We start from the raw sequence: 19,647 nt of genomic DNA, 5'->3' as shown, positions 1-19,647 counted from the left end.
CATCGTTGGTTAGATAATTGAAAGACCTTTCCAACGAGTCCACAACATTGAAGATCTGGCAACCCTTTCTCGAGTTATGACCACTTAAGTGATATTTATGTACTTTTTTGAAGCCGGATCTCACTTCAATGTATGTAAACGATGTCCGGATCCATCTTCCAACCCATCGTTGATTAGGTTATTAGAAGACCTTTCAAACGAGTCCACAACATTGAATATCTGGCAACCCTGTCTCGAGTTAAGACCACTTATGTGATATTTATGTACTTTTTTGAAGCCGGATCTCACTTAAATGTATGTAAACGATGTCTGGATCCATCATCCGACCCATCGTTGGTTATGTTATTGAAAGACCTTTCCAAAGAGTCCACAACATTGAAGATCTGGCAACCCTGTCTCGAGTTATGACCACTTAAGAGATATTTATGTACTTTTTTGAAGCCGGATCTCACTTAAATGTATGTAAACGATGTTCGGATCCATCATCCGACCCATCGTTGGTTAGGCAATTGAAAGTCCTTTCCAACGAGTCCACAACATTGAAGATCTGGCAACCCTGTCTCGAGTTATGACCACTTAAGTGATATTAATGTACTTTTTTGAAGCCGGATCTCACTTAAATGTATGTAAACGATGTCCGGATCCATCATCCGACCCATTGTTGGTTAGGTAATTGAAAGACCTTTCCTACGAATCCACAACATTGAAGATCTGGCAACCCTGTCTCGAGTTATGACCACTTAAGTGATATTTATGTACTTTTTTGAAGCCGGATCTCACTTAAATGTATGTAAACGATGTCCGGATCCATCATCCGACCCATCGTTGGTTAGATAATTGAAAGACCTTTCCAAAGAGTCCACAACATTGAAGATCTGGCAACCCTGTCTTGAGTTATGACCACTTAAGAGGTATTTATGTACTTTTTTGAAGCCGGATCTCACTTAAATGTATGTAAACGATGTCCGGATCCATCATCCAACCCATCGTTGATTAGGTTATTAGAAGACCTTTCAAACGAGTCCACAACATTGAATATCTGGCAACCCTGTCTCGAGTTAAGACCACTTATGTGATATTTATGTACTTTTTTGAAGCCGGATCTCACTTAAATGTATGTAAACGATGTCTGGATCCATCATCCGACCCATCGTTGGTTATGTTATTGAAAGACCTTTCCAAAGAGTCCACAACATTGAAGATCTGGCAACCCTGTCTCGAGTTATGACCACTTAAGAGATATTTATGTACTTTTTTGAAGCCGGATCTCACTTAAATGTATGTAAACGATGTCCGGATCCATCTTCCAACCCATCGTTGGTTAGTTAATTGAAAGACCTTTCCAACGAGTCCACATAATTGAAGATCTGGCAACCCTGTCTCGAGTTATGACCACTTAAGTGATATTTATGTACTTTTTTGAAGCCGGATCTCACTTAAATGTATGTAAACGATGTCCGGATCCATCATCCGACCCATCGTTGGTTAGATAATTGAAAGACCTTTCCTACGAGTCCACAACATTGAAGATCTGGCAACCCTGTCTTGAGTTATGACCACTTAAGAGGTATTTATGTACTTTTTTGAAGCCGGATCTCACTTAAATGTATGTAAACGATGTCCGGATCCATCATCCAACCCATCGTTGATTAGGTTATTAGAAGACCTTTCAAACGAGTCCACAACATTGAATATCTGGCAACCCTGTCTCGAGTTAAGACCACTTATGTGATATTTATGTACTTTTTTGAAGCCGGATCTCACTTAAATGTATGTAAACGATGTCTGGATCCATCATCCGACCCATCGTTGGTTATGTTATTGAAAGACCTTTCCAAAGAGTCCACAACATTGAATATCTGGCAACCCTGTCTCGAGTTAAGACCACTTATGTGATATTTATGTACTTTTTTGAAGCCGGATCTCACTTAAATGTATGTAAACGATGTCCGGATCCATCTTCCAACCCATCGTTGGTTAGTTAATTGAAAGACCTTTCCAACGAGTCCACATAATTGAAGATCTGGCAACCCTGTCTCGAGTTATGACCACTTAAGTGATATTTATGTACTTTTTTGAAGCCGGATCTCACTTAAATGTATGTAAACGATGTCCGGATCCATCATCCGACCCATCGTTGGTTAGATAATTGAAAGACCTTTCCAAAGAGTCCACAACATTGAAGATCTGGCAACCCTGTCTTGAGTTATGACCACTTAAGAGGTATTTATGTACTTTTTTGAAGCCGGATCTCACTTAAATGTATGTAAACGATGTCTGGATCCATCATCCGACCCATCGTTTATCAGGTAATTGAAAGACCTTTCCAACGAGTCCACAACATTGAAGATCTGGCAACACTGTCTCGAGTTATGACCACCTAAGAGATATTTATGTACTTTTTTGAGGCCGGATCTCACTTAAATGTATGTAAACGATGTCCGGATCCATCATCCGACCCATCGTTGGTTAGGTAATTGAAAGACCTTTCCAACGAGTCCACAACATTGAAGATCTGGCAACCCTTTCTCGAGTTATGTACTTTTTTGAAGCCGGATCTCATTTAAATGTATGTAAACGATGTCCAGATCCATCATCCGACCCATCGTTGGTTATGTTATTGAAAGACCTTTCCAAAGAGTCCACAACATTGAAGATCTGGCAACCCTGTCTCGAGTTATGACCACTTAAGAGATATTTATGTACTTTTTTGAAGCCGGATCTCACTTAAATGTATGTAAATGATGTTCGGATCCATCATCCGACCCATCGTTGGTTAGGCAATTGAAAGTCCTTTCCAACGAGTCCACAACATTGAAGATCTGGCAACCCTGTCTCGAGTTATGACCACTTAAGTGATATTTATGTACTTTTTTGAAGCCGGATCTCACTTAAATGTATGTAAACGATGTCCGGATCCATCATCCGACCCATCGTTTATCAGGTAATTGAAAGACCTTTCCAACGAGTCCACAACATTGAAGATCTGGCAACACTGTCTCGAGTTATGACCACCTAAGAGATATTTATGTACTTTTTTGAAGCCGGATCTCACTTAAATGTATGTAAACGATGTCCGGATCCATCATCCGACCCATCGTTGGTTAGGCAATTGAAAGTCCTTTCCAACGAGTCCACAACATTGAAGATCTGGCAACCCTGTCTCGAGTTATGACCACTTAAGTGATATTTATGTACTTTTTTGAAGCCGGATCTCACTTAAATGTATGTAAACGATGTCCGGATCCATCATCCGACCCATCGTTGGTTAGGTAATTGAAAGACCTTTCCTACGAATCCGCAACATTGAAGATCTGGCAACCCTGTCTCGAGTTATGACCACTTAAGTGATATTTATGTACTTTTTTGAAGCCGGATCTCACTTAAATGTATGTAAACGATGTCTGGATCCATCATCCGACCCATCGTTTATCAGGTAATTGAAAGACCTTTCCAACGAGTCCACAACATTGAAGATCTGGCAACACTGTCTCGAGTTATGACCACCTAAGAGATATTTATGTACTTTTTTGAAGCCGGATCTCACTTAAATGTATGTAAACGATGTCCGGATCCATCATCCGACCCATCGTTGGTTAGGTAATTGAAAGACCTTTCCAACGAGTCCACAACATTGAAGATCTGGCAACCCTTTCTCGAGTTATGTACTTTTTTGAAGCCGGATCTCATTTAAATGTATGTAAACGATGTCCAGATCCATCATCCGACCCATCGTTTATCAGGTAATTGAAAGACCTTTCCAACGAGTCCACAACATTGAAGATCTGGCAACCCTGTCTCGAGTTATGACCACTTAAGAGATATTTATGTACTTTTTTGAAGCCGGATCTCACTTAAATGTATGTAAACGATGTCTGGATCCAACATCCGACCTATCGTTATTTAGGTAATTGAAAGACCTTTCCAACGAGTCCAGTATTTTTCTAGATCTAAAAAAATAGCTGAAATATTTGTCCAAACCAAGCATATTACCCATTGTTGGTAAAAAGTGAGGAAGGCATCAACCACATAGGTGGATTAAGTTAGTTTTTTAACCTTAAAATGGCTGTAACGTTTGACCCTTAAGTCCAAATTGACATGTCAAAAAAAAATGATCGTTTTTTAGAGCTCTAAAAATGCCATCACTATCACTTTGCTCTATAACTTAACCCTGAATTGCCACGTTCAAAAACCTGATTTTGGATGGTTTAATCAGCTTTCTATAAATTTGGTCGTAGAAGCCCTAGATTATGATATAAAATTTTTGGTGTCTTCGACAAAGTTGCTTGAATTAGTAAGCTCAACAACTTTCTAGAAGACGAAAAAAAATCCCAAAAATATTCCTGAAAAGTCAGAATTTCAAAATCACTATGATCGTGAACCAGCCTAATTTTCAACCAAACTAAAAGTTGCCCCTTTCCATTTGCAACAACTCTTTTCAAGACACCAAAGCTCCAAAACTTCACCATTTTTCGGATAATCCATTTTGCACTTAATTTTGCGATCTGGACCTCTGTGCATTTTGATTATCTCAAAAATCAAAATTTTAGAATTTTATAATAACAAAATTTATACGTATTTATAATTGGATATTTGTTCTTTATTGCTCTTTTTATCTATCTTCAGTTATAGTTTGACCAGTTGCAATACGAATACAAACTGATTTCCATTCAACTGATTTTGGCTTTAAAATGCTCGCTGCAGTATTCTTATTTTTATAGATGCCCCAGCTTCTTTTCTACAGTTGAGTCCAAAAATAAAACCGAGAAGCCGTTGCTGCTTCATTTGATAAGAAACCGCAGCTGCTGGAATAGCTGCTGGGGGGCCAATGCACTTTTCCTGACTGTAGAAACACGTTTTTCAGTAAATTCAAAAGGAGCGGAAAAATATCCGCTTGGATTCTAGGAGCACGACGGAATGGTTGATAATTTCGCTTAGGCAGCATCCCCATTGTGGGTAGCTATAGGTTCATCAACAAAAGCTGGTCGACCTTGCAGGGGCTCGACACTTCCGCTATGCTTCTGTTGGGCGCTGCAATGTTTGTTTTATGCGATCTGCCTGGTGGACATGCTCGACGAGATTGGATGAATAAAATAGCTGGAGATTGACGTAAATATCGCTGAAGTTTATTTTTAAAATTTAATGTCAATAAGAAATGATTTTTATTTTTATTGATTTGAACGTTGATCACAAAGTTAAAAAGTTTTAAAGCTTCCTAAGAGCTATAGTCGAGTAATTTTAGCTCAGTAATTTGCATCAATTTAGCTCATGACCTGAGGACAGAGTTACATAAATCAACTTAGTCTTTTTTTCTTGAAAAATTGTCACTGTAGTTCTATTTTGCCGCTCGTCTCAATAATTTATTTCTCAAAATGCTAGGTGTGCTACGAAAAAAAAAATAAATAAAATATGCAACAAGCCAAAATGGATAAGCCATTTCCAACATTTACTCCAGTAGTGCTAGAAAAGTTCCTCCAAATATCCTCCAACAAACAGCAGCGTTGCCAGCTATGGTCCTCAAATGGCAACCGGTAATGGCCTACCCTCATCACCATAACTGAGTTGCGGCTCATCGTTTCAGACACCGGCAATTACTGGGGCGTTCCATTGTGTGATTGCCACCCTCAACCGCGCCGTAAATCTTCCGGCGGTCAACCGCGCAAAAGGGTAGAACTGATAATGGCCCACCGTCAATCCGTGACACGTTCTGTACTCGTCTCAAATTCAGTTGTGACTTCATCGATAATAACAAACATAAATACAAATCCGCGCGAAATTGTTCAGGCTGATGTTGAATTACTTTTGCGATGACGTTGACCGGACGGATACTCAAGGAGTTGTCAGGTACAAGGTGGCAGTGTTGGCTTGACCTGCGGTGGTCAAGAACAACTGGATTCACCTCCGATCATCGACTTCAGAGCGTTTGGGAACATTGACCGTCAAAGTCATGGTGGAACTTTTTAAGTGGAGTTATCAATTCTGATAACGTAAGCAAATTTAAATATGGCCGTATGAGCATTGCATTGTCTTCACACATACGACCTGTTGAAACCTTAGTGAAGATTTCATCCTGATTTGCAGTTTTTTTCGACGTTTGGCAGACTCATATCCATAACATGGCCTTCAAACGGTAAAAGAGTTCAACGCACCATTTTCTGTTTAGCGTCCGCACAGTTTCCGGTTTGAGCTAATTGATAACGTGCAGAACTGGAATAGGATTCGGCCATAAAAAAATCAATTATGAATGCGGGCGATCATAATTAAGAGAGTCCAAAAATAAAACGCACGGTTCCAGATGGATCTAGTTATTGAGTGTGATCAAAATATTGTAAATTTAATGAAGAGATTTTCACATAATGAAAATGGATCTGACGTAAACCTAAGCTTATCTGTGATAAAGCCGAACCACATCATGGTCAAGGATATCAATTCAATTTGATTAGAATACAGCTTTTCAGCTAGAATACCATCAACTTACCAAGATAACAGCAAAAACCCCACACGTGAACTGAATCAATTTGATTCATTCACGGTCCTCAACCGTGACATTGTGATGGAGTGGTCATACCCGGGGCCCATATAATCTGTCGAACAATTGTCACATTCATATTACATCATTTCACCGCGGCTACCCTGGACGAGGTCATTTGTCATCAAATAGCTATTACCTTGTTCAGAATATCGCACCCACTGCTGGCCAGACCCAGGCCTGGTCATATTATCCGACAATCAATTGGCTACAGTTATGATTATCATTTACCCTTGTGTGCTTTTATGTCTCACTCTTACTGACGCAAAACGCCCCAACCCGTATGCACAGACATCCAGGTGTGGTGATTTAAGTACTTTCTGCGGGTACTGCTGCTAGTAAGCGCACCGCGGTGGAAAGTTCCAACGCTTGGAGCCATGAAAAAGCACACCAACTAGCATTGACCTTGGGAAATACCTACCTAGAGCGCATTGTTGACGCCCGGGAGCTTTTTTTCTCCGCCAATTTTATTCATTTTAAAAAAGCGACCAAGACGATGCTGCTGGGATTGCATTGAATCATGGTTTGTGTTTGAAGGATGATGATGTTATGTTTTGTAAACCCTTTCAGGCTTGATGCCTTATAAGTCAATTTATATTATTCATGTTTTAACATATTTATTTTTTCACGTACGACAAGTTAGCACGACAGCGACGATGAGCTATTATCAACAGTAGAGCCTACGAAATCAGCCGATTTCGACCATTTTTATTTTTTGTATTTTTTGATTATGCTTAAACATTGTGGGCGCTTTCCCTATCACCAAAGAAGCTTTTACGTATCATTGGTTCACCCATACAAATCTCCATACAATTTTGGCTGCTGTTCATACAAAAATGATACGTAAATATTTGAAATTTTTACTGATTTGGTGTCTTTGGCAAAGTTGTAGGGCTAAAAAAAGGAACACGAAAAAAACATTGATTTTTAGTTAATCTGTAATTTTGATTTTTTTTTGTATGTTTTAGGGAACAAAACCCCGCATCCTTTTAGCTATTCAGAAGTATGGAACAAAATTTTGCCGACGAGTTATGATTTTTTTAAATTGATAATTGTAAGAAAAATCAAATCATGTACTTTAAATTGTTTTACCTCATTTTTTAATGTAAAATAGAATTTACCTTGTTTTTGAATATTATTTTGATGGTTTTGAATGGCTTTGGTTACAATAGACACAAATCAAACAACTGTTATTACGATTTATAAGTTTGAAGCCTTATGCTCTAATAATGGCTGTTCATAATTAGACTCTATCCCCGATTTCCCCCGGTTGACGGTTATATGTTTAACGTATTTATGATTTAACTTGTATAATCAAAAATATGTGTTCAAGATATAGTTTGAATGCATTTAGAAAATTTGATTGGGTCGATAAGAAACAAAATAACATTGCATTGCAACAAAAAAGCTTGCAGCCATAAATATCTAGAGTTTTTTTTTAATTAAAAAAGGTCCTATGAAAATTTTAAATTTTTGCTTTTTGGGTAAAATTTTCAAAAAAAAAATCAAATGTATTCCTTATAACCGACAATTTTATTTCAATTGATATTTCTAAGATTTTTGTATTTTCTTGTAAAGCCCAATGCAAATTTTATTTAAAAAAATCCCCCACCACTTCTAAAGTGCTCCCAAATATAAGGGGCCGATGTTTCCAAAAACTTAAATTTAAAAAAAGCTAGATATAATAAATAATTTGAACTGCGCTTTTTTAATGCAATAGGGCATTTTAAGCCTACTTTTTTTTTCGCAAATTTTGAATTTCGAGGCATCAGATTGGAAAAAAAACTCAGAAAAAAATGTTTTCACAGATTCATTGATATTACGTAAATTCAATAAACCATTTGAAAATGCATCCATTAGTTTAAAAAATAGGATATGACTAAGGCTACCAACTGTACGGATTTTTTCCTTACCATACGGATTTTCGAACCTCTTCGCGGATTTTTAACAGGCCGGAATTTTTGGAGGGAATTTTACGCATAATACGGATTTGTACGGAATTTTAACAACATTTTAATCATTGAATTGCTTTTTGGATTTGGTCAAAGCTTTTTTTACTAGAAATTTTTATTTTTCTGTGAGTTTGATTTAAAAAATTCTAGAGTTTTTTTAAAGGTCCTATAAACTGTTGTATTTCACATGTTATAGGACCTTATCAATAAAAAAAAACTCTGGAAAAGTGTTCGTGAAAACACTAAGAACGATATTATTCGTAAAAGCAAACTTGACATTTCGTAAAATTTTAAAAGTTTTACAAAAAAAAAATTAAGACCATAATGATTTGATTCAAATCACAGTTTATTTTATGAATACTTTTAAACGTGCAAGTCATAAGCACTCTGATAGCATTTTGTGGAATTTGTTAGCTGTAAAAACGACACAGTTTTATATTTTTAATTCTCAAATTTATTAAATTAATTTATCTAAATAATTCATTGATAGTTTTTGTTACACCATGGTGTCATATCGGCAAAGTGTACGGATTTTTGCTCAGCAAGAGTTGGTAGCCTTAGATATGACCAAGATACGACAAAAAAATGCGAGAAAAAACTTTTTGCGGTTTTGTGCATCAAATATTCAATTACGTTCAACATTTTGTTGAACTAACTCAAACATGCTTAAAATGCTTAGTAATTGTTTCATACGCAGGGGAATGTATTTTAATTTGATTTTATGTAGTTGATTGTACTTAAAATTCCATTGAAAATTTCAAATTAAAAAAATGTTTTGCCACCTGATTTATCAGGCCGACTTTGATGAAGGGGGGAGGGGAGAGGCAAAAAGTAGCATAATAATTTGTGGAAATGCTTTTAAAATTTTTGTTTCATCTGTTAAAAAATATATTCATTGAAAAAGCAGTATAGTAAAACTACTATAAGAACCTCTAAGTTGTATTGTTCTTGTCACCACCATATTTTTTTATATTATGCAGAGAAACCTTTTTAACGCGGTTTCGTTACGTTTTTTTATATCGTCGATTTCTCTTAAAACATACAATATTTTTGCATGCTCCCAAAAGCGTTTTGAAGATCTTAACAATAATACCTATAAACTGTTTAAAAAGATTGAAAGAATGTTGCTTTGTTATAGAAAAATCGACAAATTAAAAAACGTAGCGTAACTAGCTTAAACCTATAAAGTTATCCCGAGCAGACGGAAATAACTTGGGAAGGTTAGTTTTTGATATTGTGAGAAGATCGAAATATGTTATTGGGATGATCGGATTAGTTGTTAAAATAACAAAAATCAATAACAAAGATTTGTTCGAAAAATAACATAAACTGTTATTATGTTGTTACTGCATTAAGAAACCAATAACACCAATTTGTTCGGATGAACGTTGAGAAAAACTAAATTTTCTGTAGCAGCTGTCTCCAGCAGCTTTAAAACTAAAAATATATTTTCAGGGTAAGTATATGTACGATTTCAGTTCCTATTTATTGTTTATATTTTGTTAATTAATCATATTTCTTCTTTTTCAGGTAAACTCACAGCTTATCATCACCGTCCGAGGTGGCGCCAAGTGACGGTACGGTGAACGGTGCTGTTCTTCAATCGTCGTGCGCAGAGGTGTGTTTTTGGATAGGCTTCAAATAAACGTTGATTTTCGGCCCTAACGCACTAAATTACACGACTGCTTAATTGTTTCACTGCGAACAGAATCTTCTGCCTGTTCTAGAAAATAGAGAACTTTTTGTGTTTGTTTTGCTTTTCCCTTTCGCGCGCGTTGACAGACTAGATGGAGTCGGCCGATTACACCGCCGACTTTGCACCGCTCGGCAGTGTGGCCATCTCAGCGGTCGTAACACCCCAGCCCGTAACATCCGTCGGACCATCCGGTTCGTAGGATTTACCAAGATCCTCCAGTACCGCTGTGTTTACACTGCTCTTCTGCTCCAACTGGCTAGCCTCCTCCGTCTGATGCGATTGCTCGTGGACGCTTCGTTGATTGTTGTTGATGTCCGTCACGAATCGCTCCGTTTTGACGACACTCGCGGTCGCACACTATGGGGTTTCAGGCGGCCATAAATCGAAAAACCGACATACTCTAATTATTTTTTTGGTATTTTTTTTCGAAAATAAACATTCTAACTAAGAAAAATCCGGAGTTTGAAAGTTGTAGGTTCAAAATTCACTGAATTGCAGACCTTCAAAGGCAAAAATGGTAAGAAAAAACATGTTTTTTGACAAAAAAATGATTATTTTTAATAGTTGTACTGTGTAGCTGTTTATGTATTTTTTCCTGCATCATTATATATATTCAGAAAGGTAATTGATTCAACTTTTCAATAAAATTTTACAAAACACACTTTTACAGGCTAAAAAAAATAATAAAAATCAAAAAAGATGGATTTTTGTTCAAAATTTAGTTTTTTTCAACATTGTTAATGGAGTACTTTTTTTGTGTGCATTTGTGCGATCTGAAAATTTCCCAGCTTAAAATTTGAACCATGTCCTAACTTGTCTCCAAATTTCAAAGTGCACTTATGTGCACTTTTTGAGTTATGCCATTTTGAACATTTTGATTCATGCAAGAAAATTAATGATTTCGCGCATACGCTTGGTTAAAATCACAATATTTACCTGCGGAGGCAGAAATGACGTACCTGCTATGTATGTTTTGGAATTGATTTGATATTCATGACTTTGTTGGTACTTAGGTACGTTTAATAAAATTAGAAATACCTATGCTAAGTATTTAACAGCAACAATTCTTCGAATATTCATATCAGTTAGTTGTTGTGTTCTTTTAAAAATATGGATAATAATACCGTAGTGTCCATGTTCGATGTAACGAAGCACCATTCTGAAAATGTGAAAACTGCTTTCGAGTATATTTGTAAGAATTACAACATTGCAGAACCATCACATGATCTACTCAGGGAAAAACTACGCATGTTGTTCTGTAGCTTTAAAACGAGGTATACAAAAGCCCATAGAAGAGGTTCATTTTTTGAGTCATCTAACAACAATTGGTTACATAGTGAGTTTGATTTAGAAGGATTTATCGTGGAAAACGTGAATTTAACAAGTGGATCAACGAAAAAACGTGGACGAGAACCCAAAGAGTTTGATGCGAAGAGTGATAGGAGTGTTCGACGTACCATTGATAATGAATCATTGGATCCTAAAGTGGATTCAATTCATAAGGCTTTGTTAATGGCAAGGAGAACAGCATTTAAAAGGCACGATGTGAATGTAGATAAAGTGATAGGACACTACCTGAAAAATCAGCATTACTTTTCTAAAATGTACGTTCAGTTAACTAACGACCGACAGTTAAAAACGCCGGAAGAAGCATTTGTTTCCTCCCCTTCTGTGATGGTACAATGTTCCAGAAAATCCTAAAACATCGTAATTTTTTTTAATTTGGGTGGTGAGGGGGGAGGGGGGGGGGGGTCAAAGAGAGGTAGATTTAGACTCAAGAGGAAGGGGAGGGGGATTGAAAGTAAACGAAAACTATAACAAAGCATAAGCCGCCATTCCGTGCATCAAACAGACAGAGCAAGGATATTAAAATTCACCATTTCAATGCATGTGGGCTCAAATGTATAAAAAAATCGAAAAAAATCGAAAATTTAACTTTTTTTTTGAAAAATATCAAATGTCATTTGTTTACATGATAACAAGTACAAACAACACAAAAAAGTGGAAAAATATTTTTGGCCGCTCGCTTCTATGGAAATACCCCATAGTGGGTCGTCGTCCTGCCGTTTTCCTTCGTCAGCTTCTGCACGCCCAGACCTAGAAGGTTCTCCTCGACGATCCGGTTCACTGCAGTGATGTCGACCACAAACGCTGAACCAGCATCACCTCCTCTTCCAACACCTACTTTTGCAGTGCTTCCCAGAACTCGTTCCGGATCCATTTGCTTGTGCACATCCACCGTCGATGAGACCACCAAGATGCGTGGATATGCCACGCCATGCGTTGCGTTCTCGTGCACATCGTTGTCGCGCATTTTGCAGCTCTTGGTTGCTAACAGACCGATGTCGGTGTGCCGCAGTGGTGTTCCGCCACCCTTTTCGCGACCAGCACATTGATGATCTCTCGTGTCATCCCTCAGCTCGCTTCCACTCTGAGGCAGGTTTTGCTCCTCCGGGAAATCGTCAACCTGTGCCTGCCTCCACAGATTGTTTTCCGCTCGCCGACGGAATTCCACCCGGTCGGTATCTGCCGGACCTTGCTGAGCACTTGCCATCGAATCTTGCAGCTGACTGTGATCGTTCGGTTTGTCCGGATCTTTCACAGGCGCTTGGTGTTGACCTGACGCAGCTATTCCTGCCGGCTGCATCCATCTCAGGTCTCCGAAGCGTCCTTCCAATCGATCGTCGTTGGCCTCCACACCGTTGCCGCAGGTCACACTCACCGCGAAGTCCAACCCATTCAACAGCGTGGATCTTTGCCACGTACGATGCGCCTCTGTCGTTTGCTGCATGGTGAGTATCCCTTGTACGGTTCCTAGTCCCGGTCGAACTGCAGGCGACCTGTCAATCAGTGCGACAGCTGTAGCTACGTCCGAAGTCGGTGAGCAACCTCGGTGTCGCTGATCAGGAGCCAAGCCGACTACGAGCGCAATCGCGCTGCTGAAGTTGCCGATGAGGACGGCGCTGGCGACCGGAAGAGCTACCAGGATGTGAGACTCAACGTCGGCGTCGCTTTGGTTGAATAGCACGTCGCCGCCGGGTTCCCATCTTGCGATAATCTTGATTCGTTCGTCGTCGGACAGCTTCGCGATCTCCGCACAGAACCGCAACTGGTGATCGTGGCACGCTACTTGTTGCTTCTCGTTAGCCCTGTCCGGACTCGTGCTGTCCTCCTTCTGGCAGTAAAGTAACGGTTTCTCTTGCTGCCTTCTTCTGCTTCCTCCGACCATTTTGACCGGTTTGATTTGAGACGGAAAGTTCGTCGCTTCCGCCATCCTTGTTGCCCAGTGCCGTTCGCCCCCGTCCGGAGGTACGCTACCTGGGTCTTTCTTCGCGAACGGATTCAACAGCGTGAGATCCGTCGCCTCCATGTGCTCGCACAGTTGTTCCCCTGCGCTTTCGATCGATATGATCTTCACACGCTTGTCCGCTTCCGGATGCTCAAGTCCGTGCACACTCTCCGGGTGGCTTAGTGGTAGCAGTTCCGGACAATCCACCAGTGACCGTCCAGTATCTCGCGCCGCACCTTTGAGCCAGTCTCGAAGCCCCGCAAGGTTCCGTTCGTCCGTCACTCCATAGGCTTTCGAGGATCCTTCTCGCGTTCCAAAAGACTTTGGCCACACTTCTGGGTCGTTCGGGTAGCAAGGAGGCTGTCTTGTGAGCCCCCCGCCCGCGGCCAATCGTGGTTTTTCAAGTCCGGAACACTGCTGCCCCAGCCCGTTTGGACTTCTGCTAACGAATCCCCTTTTCAGCTTCGCACCGCTCTCGTCGGTGTTTTTTGCGCTACTTTTCGAACTTCCGTCGCTGTCTTCGCTCATCTCTGACGAGCTTTCTTCGCGTTCGATCTTCTCGTCTCCTGCCTTCTCCTCATTCGTCAAGTTGACGATTTGAGGACGTTGCAGGATCTTCTCAAAGCCAAACTTGGTCAGCTCCAGCTGCTCGTCGATGATAGACGACCTCCTTTTGAACGAATTCTGCAATTCCGCCATTCGCCTCTCGTGGTTCGCCTTTTTCTTCCGCTCGAGCTCCAAGTTGGCTTCTTGCCGCCGCATTACCTTCCGGATTGTTTCGGTCATCTTTTCTTCCTTCTCCCGCAGCTCGCGATCGATCTGCGCTTGCCTTTCCGCCAGCTCCATCTCGATCTCCTTCTGCTTTTCCCGGATCCAACGTTCCGCGTCGAATTCTTCCGCTTGCTCAACCGCCGGACAAACCATTTCGGTCGCCGCATCTGGTTGTTCGCGAGCTTGTTCGGCTGAATCGTCGGGATTGTTCCGACAACCTTCCGGGCAGTACCACTCCGTATCCGCCGCTGTGTTATCCACGCAGCGGGAGTGATACGTCATTCTGCAGCTGCTGCAGGTGATAATTTCCTCCGCTTCGGTGAGAAATCTGCACGCTCCGCAGAGAGTTGAAGTCTGGTCCAGGTTGGAGCTGCTCATCGTGTTGAAGATTTCCGAACCAGTATTTGATTTTAAAGTTTGTTCGGATGAACGTTGAGAAAAACTAAATTTTCTCAACGTTCATCATTAGCTAGAGAAAACTAATCCCAGTCAGGTGCAGTTACTAGGTTCTGGATTTAAACTATTAATTTTTGAGCTGCAGTAATGCTGCTCCAAAAATGTAGTTTGGTCTAAATTACGTCCGAACAAACTCAAAAATTAATAAGAGAACGGATCTAACCTCAATGCAGTGACTGGCATAATTCGGCAAGATCCATTCTGTTGCAAAGGTGCTACGATTACCACAACGGGCAGGATGGTGAAGGTCAAAATAGGAGCCCGTGTGTTTGACACCCAAGGCGAGGAAGATCAAGATCGTTGGTTGTTGCTCGTCGATTATGGGGTTGAACGCCGGCAAGATGCGACCGCGGAAAGCTGTTCCGCGGAGGAGTTGCCAGATCAAGCTCAAGACAAGATTGTACGTGAAGGACCTTCAACGATGGACCCTATTCGGAGGGCCATAAGGGAAGAGTATGATCGACGGAAGAAGGAGCTGGATCTGGAATTTTCGGTGAAAGCGGATGAACTCGAAAGGGAGTTCGATTTCCGCAGGAGAATGATCATCGAAGCCCATCTACGAGAAAAAGAAGAGGACTTCGAAGAGTTGAACGCGTTGGACGAGTGTGAGACGACTAACGAAGACTACTCGGAAGAAGAAAGAAGTTATTGTGTCAAGGTTTGCGGTGCAGGAGACTTCGTAATGCGTCCAGGCCAAAACGGGCTGGGCAAACGGCAGCCGTTTGTAGTGAAGAACATTGATTCGCAGAAAAAAAATCTTTTAGATGCTCAAATTTGTGCAACTCGTCAACGTCTCAGTAGCAGACTAAATGCAAAACTGAGACGTTGGATTGGCAGCCGCAAACGTGTCAGGAAGAAAATATTGAAAGTGTTGGTGGTAAATCCGGTTCAGATTTTTCACCGGATGTTACGGGCTGGGGTGTTGGCACCGGTGGCTTGTACACAAGACGTGCCCAACTTGCATTCAAGTTTTGGCCTGGCAGAATTCTGACAGGGCAAAGTGACACATTTAAACTTCAAACAGAAACCAAAACAAACATTAGCTAGAGAAAACTAATCCCAGTCAGGTGCAGTTACTAGGTTCTGGATTTAAACTATTAATTGTAAGTTATTTTTGCTTAATTTTGAATTATTTCTAATAAAAATCATTTGCAGTTTGAGCTGCATGAATGCTGCTCCAAAAACGTAGTGCCTCCTAATTAGCATCCGAACAGAAGGAATCATTAAGGAATAACAAGATTTGTTATTTTGTGCGGAGAGGTGGAGCAGCATAGTAACAAAAACTTTTATTGAACTGGTGTGTCTCCATAACAAAAATAAGTTATTGTTTTGGTTTAATTGCAATTTGCCAGCTCAAACTTCAACGTCAGCTCCGACTACCTCGCTCTGTGAAAAAAATAACAGTTTGTGTTATTCACATTTCGAATATTTTTATAAATAAATCAATTCCCTTAGGGAACATAACAATATAAAAAAATAAACTTTCAAAAGTTAATTTTATCGGATTAGGACCCCATATCATGGTAAAATAAATGACCACGTTGAAATTGGTCAACATTATTCCATAGTTCTAGCCAATTTTAGTAAAGCCCCTTAGGGGGTATATCAAATAATCAAAAAACAGCTTTCAAAATTTCAACTTTTTAGAATAATTTTAACTTTAGGACCCCATTTCATGGCCAAAATAATGACCCCGACGAAAATGGTCAAAATTAACCATAGTTCTAGACAATTTTAGCAAAGTCCCTTAGGGGGTATATCAAATAATAAAAAAAAAACAACTTTCAAAATTTTAAACTATTAGAATAATTTTAGCTTATGGACCCCATTTCATGCCCAAAATAATGACCCCGACGAAATTGGACAAAATTATCCCAAAGATCTAAACATATTAAACAAAAGAAAAAACATACTTCAATACTTTTCCATTTTTTCGATTTATAGTAATTTTATTTCTAAGTCAGAATATTAAACGAATAACAAATCTTGTTATTAAGAGAGTTTTTGAAATGCATAACATTTCCTCTTATTATTGTCATGTCTTTGGGCTATAATACTAATAAACCAAACATGAATCGTTCAACCGGCTAGGAAAAATGATTCCGTCCGCCACTGTTCAAGGCTCATCCGTGTCACCACCATGTTTTGATTTCAATTCAGCAAGCACAATTTCCCGGTCAGCAAGGAAGGGTTTGTTGAACATAAAGAATAAATCCATCTGATTTGCATCAAGCCGTGTCGTTGCAGGCCGCGGCTTCTAGTCATGGTTCGGTGGCTAAATTGGTTACACTGATTAGATCGAGCTTAGAAGTTGGAAGCTTTCTGAAAGTGTCGACACAATGAGCCTCATTCGCTAAAAGCTTTTTGAAACATGGTGACACCAACTAATGCAACCAGATGATTAAATCCGAAAGTTTCCAGATAAAATTTACTTGTGTAGTGTGTACATCACCGGTTAAAATATAGACATGTTTGACATTACATGACCGAGCCATCGACGGTTGACCGTCAATCTGAGGGTGATTAATGGTCAGAGGTAATTGTCACAAAGTTATGGGTTATGCACGGCAGCACTTGTAAATATCTCATCCATAGGGGGATGGCGTCGCTATTTTTAGACCACGTTTTCCACTTTTTCTCATCGAAACCGACTACCTTATCGACTTCATTTTGCTGGGCGAGATAGGACGCCGTCTATTTTTAGACGATGACTCAGCACTTTTCCACTCTTGCGCTTAAAAAAACCAGGTGGCAGCACGATGTAACGCCACGTCCCTATGTGATAGGCCCAGCAAGAGCGACGATCTTTAAGGGACATCGGTCATGAGTTGAATTTGCATGATCTGATTGTAGGAATTCTTTGGTAATTTCGCCATGTAATTTTGTAATAATTAAATACTAAATTATAAATAGAACTAATCAAAATGGGCATAAAACATCAATCACTTAAGTTAAACAATGCTCATTGTAACCCTCAGCTGCCATGTAAGTGTCTTAGTTAAGTGATTTTTTGCTGTTAACCCAGCCGCATTCTAAATTATGACTACCAGGTCGCGCACAAACGCCGCGCAAAAGCCGACGACAACCACCAGCAAACCATTTCAAGTGCATTAAAATGCTGAATGTGGTGGGACATTGAACGAAACAAAAACATGGCAGCGGCGAGTGTCGGCGACGAGCAGCGCGTCATCGGAAAAGAAAACAAAACTGTCACCCGCTTTGTTTACTACCCCACTGTGACAGTCGTGTGGTCGTGAGGAAGTTTCAAGGACTTTGTCGGACTTTACAAAGAGGCTTGTTGTTTGCCTTATGATGGTGCTAGTATTTGGAAAAAAATTTGCAGTTTTTCAAATCATTAGAATTTTGTTTCTTTATTTTGTCAACTTTGTGTTTAAATCGTTTGACAACAACGCACTTTACCAGATTGACTGCATTATCACAGAAATATGTTGAAATCCTAATAAACTGTGCAATTTACTTCTTTTTACATTTAAAGTTTTTTTAATTCCTTTTAAAAATATATTCGTGAATTAAAACAAATTTAGGTTAAATTGATGCCTCATAAGCAATGTGTTAAGAAATATTTAATAATTCCAGAAAGTCATTAAATTCAAGGTAACCATTGATTCCGCACTAGTTGCACAAGTTTCCTAAACAAGGTGGCCAACATATCTACTGAACTCATGCGAAATGGTTAAGTTTTCCACTTGTTTTAACTTAGCAGATTTGCGAAAAAAATTGTTTTTTTTTTGTTTTGTTTTTTGTTTTTTGATTTTGTTTTTTGTTTTTTGTTTTTTGTTTTTTGTTTTTTGTTTTTTGTTTTTTGTTTTTTGTTTTTTGTTTTTTGTTTTTTGTTTTTTGTTTTTTGTTTTTTGTTTTTTGTTTTTTGTTTTTTGTTTTTTGTTTTTTGTTTTTTGTTTTTTGTTTTTTGTTTTTTGTTTTTTGTTTTTTGTTTTTTGTTTTTTGTTTTTTGTTTTTTGTTTTTTGTTTTTTGTTTTTTGTTTTTTGTTTTTTGTTTTTTGTTTTTTGTTTTTTGTTTTTTGTTTTTTGTTTTTTGTTTTTTGTTTTTTGTTTTTTGTTTTTTGTTTTTTGTTTTTTGTTTTTTGTTTTTTGTTTTTTGTTTTTTGTTTTTTGTTTTTTGTTTTTTGTTTTTTGTTTTTTGTTTTTTGTTTTTTGTTTTTTGTTTTTTGTTTTTTGTTTTTTGTTTTTTGTTTTTTGTTTTTTGTTTTTTGTTTTTTGTTTTTTGTTTTTTGTTTTTTGTTTTTTGTTTTTTGTTTTTTGTTTTTTGTTTTTTGTTTTTTGTTTTTTGTTTTTTGTTTTTTGTTTTTTGTTTTTTGTTTTTTGTTTTTTGTTTTTTGTTTTTTGTTTTTTGTTTTTTGTTTTTTGTTTTTTGTTTTTTGTTTTTTGTTTTTTGTTTTTTGTTTTTTGTTTTTTGTTTTTTGTTTTTTTGTTTTTTGTTTTTTGTTTTTTGTTTTTTGTTTTTTGTTTTTTGTTTTTTGTTTTTTGTTTTTTGTTTTTTGTTTTTTGTTTTTTGTTTTTTGTTTTTTGTTTTTTGTTTTTTGTTTTTTGTTTTTTGTTTTTTGTTTTTTGTTTTTTGTTTTTTGTTTTTTGTTTTTTGTTTTTTGTTTTTTGTTTTTTGTTTTTTGTTTTTGTTTTTTGTCTTTTTGTTCTGTCGTTGACATCGACCCGATCAAGCATAATTTGTATGGATGCTGTCAACTTGCTACTAGGCTGTTTTCCAGTATCAACACTTTTTAGCTCACTGTAAAATCGCCGTTCGCTAGGCAAAGTGCATTCATAGCGTTATGAAAAGTAACGTTTAATTTTGAACTAATTGATGTCACTGTTGTAATGGTTTGACATTGTCCATGACCAAATCAATCAATCAAAATAAAATAACAATATAATACATAGTATAATAGAATACATAATACCGATTGTAACAAGCATGAGA

This window comes from Culex pipiens, chromosome 3 (genome assembly GCF_016801865.2).
Source record: "Culex pipiens pallens isolate TS chromosome 3, TS_CPP_V2, whole genome shotgun sequence".
Taxonomy (NCBI): Eukaryota; Metazoa; Arthropoda; class Insecta; order Diptera; family Culicidae; genus Culex; species Culex pipiens.
This window is presented reverse-complemented; position numbering follows the sequence as displayed.